The sequence below is a fragment of the Microtus ochrogaster genome, chromosome 8 (assembly GCF_000317375.1).
Source record: "Microtus ochrogaster isolate Prairie Vole_2 chromosome 8, MicOch1.0, whole genome shotgun sequence".
NCBI classification, from domain to species: Eukaryota; Metazoa; Chordata; class Mammalia; order Rodentia; family Cricetidae; genus Microtus; species Microtus ochrogaster.
In genome coordinates this window covers 1534362-1541324 of record NC_022015.1, presented here as the reverse complement: position 1 = coordinate 1541324, position 6963 = coordinate 1534362, and positions in this window count along the sequence as shown.

The following is a 6963-nucleotide window of genomic DNA, read 5'->3' as shown; positions in this document are numbered from 1 at the left end:
GGTTTTACCTGGTGCTGGAGACTTGGCACCGGGGACGCTCTAGACCCGAGCAGAAAAAAAGCTTGTTAAAAGGTTAATTAGGGGCGGGGCCCTTGCCTAGCAAGCCTGAGGTTCGTTCCCGGGAGCACCTAGACAGACCAGGACGTGAGCCACGTGGTGGCTTTTGTCCCTTCTTCCCAGGACTACCGGCGCCCGCCAGCAGGGGGCGAGACGTTCCTTTTGAACTTGCTCAGCAGGATCTGAGACTAGCCAAAAATAGAAGCTGAGATCAACCAAAAAGCACGAGACGGAGCAAATGTACACAAACTTGATCAGGCCCGTGTAAAGCAGTATTTCCAAATATGGCCGTAGGGAGGGTTAACTCTCGCAGGAATGCCCTAGAAAATGAAGACTTCGAGGGAAAAAAAATGCTGAGTTCCTCATCATACATTAAATAAACTCCTAGGGATTAAACTGGTAAATATTTTAAAGACATATAGGCACTCAATAGCAAAAAGAGTAAAAGTTACATTTGTGGATAAATATCTAAATTCTCAATATAACAAAAAATTACAAGGGAATTCAAAACTATGAACACTGAACAGGACTTCCAAAAGACAGTAGTAATTGCTTGAGAGAAATGTCTCCACCAAAATTCAAGCAAAGACTATCTCAAATGAGTAAAGATCTATACATAAAAATACCAGAGATGGTGGTGGAAGCCTGTAATCTAGCAGTTCTGGGGCAGAGATGGGGTTTGCGTTAAGGTTAGCCTGAGCTACAAAGCAAGACCCTGTCTCAAAAACACTAACAAAATCCAATAAGACAAATGGGTAGAACACACCTATAGTCCCAGCACCTGAGGGGTAGGGACAGGAGGATTAGAAGTTCAAAACTGTCTACCCTTACACCCTCCCTTGTTTTTATTTTATGTGTATTTGTATTGAGCCTGCCTGTGTGTGTATCATATGTGGGCATCGTATGCATGCAGTGCCCACAGAGGGCAGAAGATGGTCTTAGAGCCCCTGAGACAGGAGCTACCAAGTGAGTGCTGGGACTTGAGCCAGGGTCCTAGGGAGGAGCAGCCAATGCTCTCAGCCATTGAACTGGCTCTCCAGCCCCTAACAATTTTCTAAATAGATTCTTGAGCTACATTAGCTGAAACTCTCTCCCATTCTGTGGATTGTGCTCTAGACTTTTTACTCTGACTTGTAAGGAGTCTACATGTTCACTGGTAAAACAACAGACACAAAAAAAAGGATGTGCAGGCCAGTGTCTGTAATCTCAGCATTCAGGAGGTGAGGCAGGAGAATAGCCCAGAGTTCAAGCCAGGGCAGGTTACACAGTGAGTTCCCAGCTAACAAGAGCTATTGAGTGAGACCATCTCAAACAACAGCAAACACATCTATATATAACCAACTGCTAAATATGGAAGGCTAAATAGGAAGGGAAATGTTTATTATCCTTAATAATTAGAAATTTTCACTTCAAAACAATCCTGGAAATTTTGTGGGACAATGATCTTGTACCCTGTAAAGAGTTATCAGTTGTATTGCTTTAATAAAGCACTGACTGGCCAGTAGCCAGGCAGGAAGTATAGGCGGGGTAACCAGAACAGGAGAATTCTGAGAAGAGGAAAGAGTCAGTCTGCAGTTGTCAGAGAGGAAGCCAGACACAGAGGAAGCAAGATGAGAATGCCTCACTGATAAAGGTACCAATCCACATGGCTAACAAAGACAAGAATTATGGGCTAATATAAGTTATTAGAGTTAATAAGAAGCCTGAGCTAATAGGCCAATCAGTTTATAATTGATGTAGACCTCTGTGTGTTTCTTTGGGGCTGAACGACTGCAGGACCAGGCAGGACAGAAATCTCAGTCAACAGTACTTTATATATCTGCAACAGTGGCAAATTTTTTTTGTGTGTATGATGCTAAAACAATCAAACCAGGGCCTTATGTAAGCTAGACAAGTAAGCTATCACTGAGATGTTCCTCTAGCTCTTGCTAGAGGCTAAAAGTCTGCCTTTTTAAATATGTTATTTGTATGGATGCTTTGCCTGCATGTACGTCTGTGCATTATATAAGTGTCTGGGACTCGGGATGTCGGGATGCACCATATAGTGCAGATCGATTGAAAAATGGCACTCCCAAGATCAAGGCCTATGTGGCAGCCAGAAGGTCCAGCCTCTTCTGATGTTCTGAACCTGGAAAGCTGTCTAAAGTCGTATTTGTTGAAAATTACACAGAGTATTTCCTCATATCAAGGTTTTGAATCTAATTTACCTGTCTTAGGAAAGGAGAGCATCACAGGCCTTCACATCGTTAGTCCTTTATTATGTGCCGTTTGCAATACACAATATAACACAAGAGCCTCAGGTGTGCCTGAGGTGTCTTGTGAACAAAGTCGTGGAATGGCTACAATGCCCCTTCAGCAAAACAATCACTGTTTTCCACAAGTCACAAGGACTCTTCAAGGTCAAAGTACTTAAAAAAAAAAAAAGATTGTTCATTCTAATGTCCACCCCACATAGTGATTTGCTAGATTCCTACAGCACAGAGTGGCCAGGGTAGGATATTGGAGTCCCGGGAACTGGAGTTACAGACAGCTACAAACCTCCATGTGGATGCTGGAACTTGAACCCAGGTCCCCTGGAAAAGCAGTCAGTCGTCTTAACGGCTTAGCTTAATTGGAAGGTGGAAGCAAGAAAATCAGGGGTTTAAGATCAGGCTCAGCTACACAGTGGGTTCCCAGCCATCCATCCTGAAATGGGGAGATGCTTGAGAGTCTGGTGCAGGTTTTCAGCAAGGCTAGCAAACAAAACAAAGTGGGAAAAACACACAAACAAAAAATCTGCTACCACGTAGCTGTGCTGGTTAGAGTGGCCTGGGATTGCATGACTGTGGAGCATTTTCTTTGTTTGAAATAGGGTTTCTGGGGCTGGAGAGATGGTTCAGTGGTTAAGAGTGTTGCCTGCTCTTCCAAAGGTCCTGAGTTCAATTCCCAGTAACCACATGGTGGCTCACAACCATCTGTAAAAGAGGTTTCACTAAGTAGCCCTGGCTGGCCTGGAACTCACTATATAGACCAGACCTAGCATTCACAGGGCCCACTGTCTGTGCTAAGAGGAAACCCAGAGCAGCAAAGGAAACTTCCTACTAGAATCCGGTTAGTCAGCGTAGAGGGTTCATTCAGATAAGATGAGGCCTGAGCTAAAAGATGGAGGAACCGAGCAAGAGGTCTACTCCAACCTGAGGGAAGAGTGCTTCAGGCAGAAGGAACAGAAAGTATAATAATATCCCTGAGGCAAGAGTGTGTGACCGGAAGAAAACCCACTGATTCTGCCTGGACTGTGCATAATACTTTGAAAAACAATGATAAATTAATTAAGCTGAGGTGTTAAAGTCAAATATGTTGTATCTGAATTACATAATATAAACAACCTCAGAGGGAGGTGACATTGCAAAAATATCACTTCACCCAATCCTCTTCCAAAGGATAGTCAGCCGGACACAAAGTATTAAGGCTTCACTTTTAATATGCGCAATCCTTTTCTACATAGGAATTAAAATACTCACACAGTTCAGGGAAAGAACAGGTCATTAAAGCAAAAGAAAAAAGTTTTGAGTGAGTTTAATTATTTGTATATATGTTTGTATATGTGCATGTGAGTGTAATGCCCAAAGAGGTCAGAAGAGGGCGTCTTATATCCTGAGCTAGAGTTACAAGCAGTTCTGAGCTGCCCAGCATAAGTGCTAGGAACCAAACTCTGTTCCTCTGTAAGAGCAGTACATGCTACAAAGGGCCAGATAGCCTGTCTCTCCAGTCTCTGGTTTTGTGGATTTAAATGTCACAGGTACTCTACCAATCTTCAAATAAAATCCTTGATCCACTCTGTTCTGAACTCCACACTCAGATCCAAGATCCATCTGTATGCTTGACTTCTGCATAGATACCTAATATACACTCAAATTTGAAAGTCTAAGGGCTAGTGAGATGGCTCAGATTTCAAACCCAACAACCCTAGTCCAATCCCCAGGACCTACATGACAAAATGAGAAAACTGTCTCCAGCAATTTGTCCTCTGACCTCTGCACACATGCCATGATACACATACACCCCTCACTCCTCTCTACTTCCCCCACAAAACAAATAAATACATGGGATGAATTTTAAACATTTGAATGTCTAAATTAACTGACCACTGTTCTCCATTTACTCTTCTTAAACACATACATACACTTTACATGTATGGGAGCCACGTGTAATAAACTTATTTTGGTTTTTTTTTTTTAAACAGGGCTTCTCTGTGTAGTTTTGGCTGTACTAGAACTCACACTATAGACCAGGCTACCCTCAAACTCACAGAGATATGCCTGCCTTTGCCTTCCAAGTGCTACCACTGTCCAGGTAACATGTATATGAGTGGGCCTGGGGCTTCTAACAGTTAATAGCAAATCAACCATTTCTCGTCTTAACTCTTCTCTTTTAAAAGGGGAGGCAGAGGGATTAGGAGTTTAAGGCTGGCTTTGGGCACAGCCTGAGCTACAATGAGACCCTGTCTCAAAACACACACACACACACACACACATGCACACATACATACACACATGCACACACTAAAGGGGACTGACAGGATGGCTCAGTGCGTAATAGTGCTTGCTGCCAAGCCTGACAGCCGGGATTTTCTGTTGTTGTTTTGTTTTTGTTTGTTTGTTTGTTTGTTTTTTGAGACAGGGTTTCTCTGTAGCCTGTCCTGAAACTCGCTCTGTAGACCAAGTTAGCCTCAAACTCACAGAGATCTGCTTGCCTCTGCCTCCTGAAGTACTGGGATTAAAGGTGTGTACCACCACCATCCGGCTTTATAAATCTTTTGTTTGTTTGTTTGTTTGTTTGTTTGTTTGTTTGTTTTAATATATACAGTGTTCTGCCTGTACAACAGAAGAGGGCACCAGATCTCATTACAGATGGTTGTGAGCCACCATGTGGTTGCTGGGAATTGAACTTGGGACCTCTGGAAGAGCAGCCAGTGCGCTTCACCTCTGAGCCATCTCTCCAGCCCCCAGATAACCTGAATTTAACCCAGGACCCACGTTATAGTAAAGAAACTCTACTCTGGAAAGTTGTCCTCTAACCTTATACCTGCCACCTGCTCGATAAGAGTAGAGTGCCTGGGGGCTGGAGAGATGGCTCAGCGGTTAAGAGCCCTGACTGTTCTTCCAGAGGTTCCGAGTTCAACTCCCAGCATGCACATGGTGGCTCACAACTATCTATAATGAGATCTGGTTCCCTCTTCTGGCCAGCAAGCAGACAGACAGAACACTGTATACATAAAAATTAATAAATCTTGCCGAGCGATGGTGGCGCACGCCTTTAATCCCAGCACTCGGGAGGCAGAGGCAGCCAGATCTCTGTGACTTCGAGGCCAGCCTGGTCTACAAGAGCTAGTTCCAGGACAGGCTCCAAAGCTACAGAGAAACCCTGTCTCGAAAAACAAAAAAAAAAAAAAACAAAAAAAAAATTAATAAATCTTAATAAAAATACATTTAAGAGCAGAAACAAAGAAACAAACAAAAATCAATAAAATGACGAGAGTGAAAAGTTTTTACAGCCTGAAAACCCCTCTGCCTACACAATAATCAAAATCAAACCAAATCAAACCAAATTAAAGAAAGCCCAGGTTCAATGGATACTAAAGCACCCAGGTGACCTTCCAGGCCCTCAGAGAGGAGATGCGGAAGGAAACCAGGAAACCACGTGTTTGTTCTCTGGGTTGCTGTTTAAATACCCCCGTGGTTATGGGCATCTCTGGGGGAGGGGTCGCCGTTTGGTGGGCTTTCTCAGAGGTGGAGTCTGGACTGGGAGTCTGGACTGGGGCAACTCCCAGGGGAGGGGGCTTGGGATGGAACTTTCCACCCAAACATTCCAGACTCTTTGGGTATAGGGGTGCCAGGGGCTGGGGTGAAGCCTTGACCCAAGCAGAGAGATGGCTCAGTGGTTAAGAGCACTTGCTGCTCTCGGTTTCAGTTCCCAACCCCATGTCAGGCAGCTAAAATCTCTTTAACTCCAGCTCCTTGGGACCTGATGCCCTCTTCTGGATTCTTCAAGGACCTGAATGCATGAGCTAATGCAAATATGCACACTCACATATACAGATACATTTTATTTATTATTTTTTTCAAGACAGGGTTTTACTGTGTAACTCTGTCCTAGAACTCACTCTGTAGACCAGGCTAGCCTAGAACTCGGAGATTCCCCTGCTTTCTGCCTCTCAAGTGCCGAGATTAAAGGCCTGTGCTACCACCACCTGGCACAATTTATTTAATTTAAAATTAAAAACCAATAAATAACCCAGGCAGTGATGGCTCACACCTTTAATCTCAGCACCTAGGAGGCAGAGGCAGGAAGAGCTCTGTGAGTTTAAGGCCAGCCTGGTCTACAGAGTGAGTTCCAGGACAGCCAAGGCTATACAGAGAAAACATGTCTTGAAAAACAGACAAATAAAAAACAATAAATAAAACCAGACATGGTGGGCATATGCCTACAATCTCAGGTGGAGGCAGGAAGATTCAGAATTTTAGGTCTTCACAAGCTATATAACAAGTTCAAGTCCAGCTTAGGCAACATAAGAGCCTATCTTAATACCCACCTACCCCTCCCCACCCCAAGAAAAAAACAACCAAACAAACAATAAGTAGGAAATCAGTTCTTGGAAGTCCTGTACTTAAATCCTTTGAGGTTTGTCATTTATCAGATCTAAAAGCTACTGTGTTCCTAGCCCTAAGGGCCCAGGTCACCTGGCCCATCAGCTCTTTGACATCTCCCCTTTGGCATCCTTCTAGGCCTCCTTAGTGTTTCTCAGGCAGATCAGGCCTGTCATCCTGTGTTCCATGTGGGGGAAGGGGAAAACTGATTCTTGTAAATTGTCCTCTGACCTCCACAACAACCACAAGGCAGGAGCACTCACAGGCATGTGCATCTCAC